This window comes from Myotis brandtii, unplaced genomic scaffold, assembly GCF_000412655.1.
Source record: "Myotis brandtii unplaced genomic scaffold, ASM41265v1 scaffold103, whole genome shotgun sequence".
Taxonomy (NCBI): domain Eukaryota; kingdom Metazoa; phylum Chordata; class Mammalia; order Chiroptera; family Vespertilionidae; genus Myotis; species Myotis brandtii.
In genome coordinates, this window is record NW_005353460.1 from 3,020,415 (window position 1) to 3,021,803 (window position 1,389).

The following is a 1,389-nucleotide window of genomic DNA, read 5'->3' on the forward strand; positions in this document are numbered from 1 at the left end:
AGGCACATCCCTAGTGGGGAGGCGTGCAGGAGGCAGCTGATCGATGTTTCTCTCTCATCGATGTTTCTAACTCTCTTTCCCTCTCCCTTCCTCTCTGTAAAAAATCAATAAAATATATTGAAAAAAATAAAAAAAATAAAAACTTGTACCTTAGCAGAGATTAATGTCAACCAAGATTAAATTTTAATTTATCATTGCTTGTCTTTAACATTGTAAAATTACATAAAAAATGTATCATCCCAAGAAAAAAATATGGTATAATAGTTAAATCTATTATCTATCCATCCATCCATACCTACATACATCATTTACATTTCTCTCCACCTGATATACTCTTCTATACACAAAACTTCCTCCCTTATTTCAGCCAGATGTTTGCTCAAATGTCACTTTCTAAAGAGGTCTTTCTTAACAACATTATCTAAAACTAGTGACCCGGTGCACAGATTCATGCACATTGAAAGGAAATTAATTAGAAGGTGGCCAGCAGGGCAGGACTGGGCAAGAAGGGCCAGACACACCCTGGAGCCAACCTCCCGTGGCTTCTCCCCGGCATCTGTGGAGCGAGTGGGGTCCCTCCAGCAGGTGGGGTCCTTGGCCTGGCCTGGGGAGATTGGGATGAAACCAGCTCTCCTACAACCCCCGAGGGGTCCCAGAATTGCTGTTGTACAGGATGTGAAACGCAAACGCAAGTGTGCAGTAAACCAGATTCAGGCCAACAGTGCCTCAGCAACAATATAACCCATGGCCAAAGGTGGAATCACATGACCCTGAAAGGAATTGGCTCACTCCTCTCTGGTTTCAGGGTATGTCACCTGAGAACCGTTGTTGCCAAGTCACAAGCCTGAGTTGAGATTCTGCCCCCTAGTGGTCAGTGTACATCATAGCGACCAGTGGGATGGGGGTGGGATACTTAGCATATTAGCTTTTTATACATATAGACTAGAGGCCTGGTGCATAAAAATTTGTGCACTTGGGGGAGGTCCCTCAGCCCGGCCTGTGCCCTCTCACAGTTTGGGACTCCTCGGGGGATGACTACCTGCTGGTTTAGGCCCACTCCCCAAGGGATTGGGCCTAAGCTTGCAGTCAGACATCCCTCTGGCAGCCAGGGAGCCTTTGGGGGATGTCCACTTGCCAGCTGGGAGCAGTCCTAGGCTGCAGTTGGATATCCTTAGTGCTACTGAGGAGGCAGGAGAGGCTCCCACCACCACTGCTATACTGGCCAGCCATCAGCCTGGCTTGTGGCTGAGAAGAGCTTCCCCTGTGGGAGCGCACTGACCACCAGGAGGCAGCTACTACATTGAGCGTCTGCCCCCTGGTTGTCAGTGTGTGTCATAGTGACCAGTCATTCCCAGTCATTCTGATGTTAGGGTCAATTTGCATATTACC

General features: G+C 47.9%; 1 protein-coding gene across 1 annotated transcript in view; it reads right to left on the reverse strand.

Moving 5' to 3' along the window:
• LOC102252516 (disintegrin and metalloproteinase domain-containing protein 18-like) overlaps nucleotides 1-1,389 on the reverse strand; it is a 79,026-nt gene that overhangs the window by 45,919 nt on the left and 31,718 nt on the right. The window lies entirely within an intron of this gene.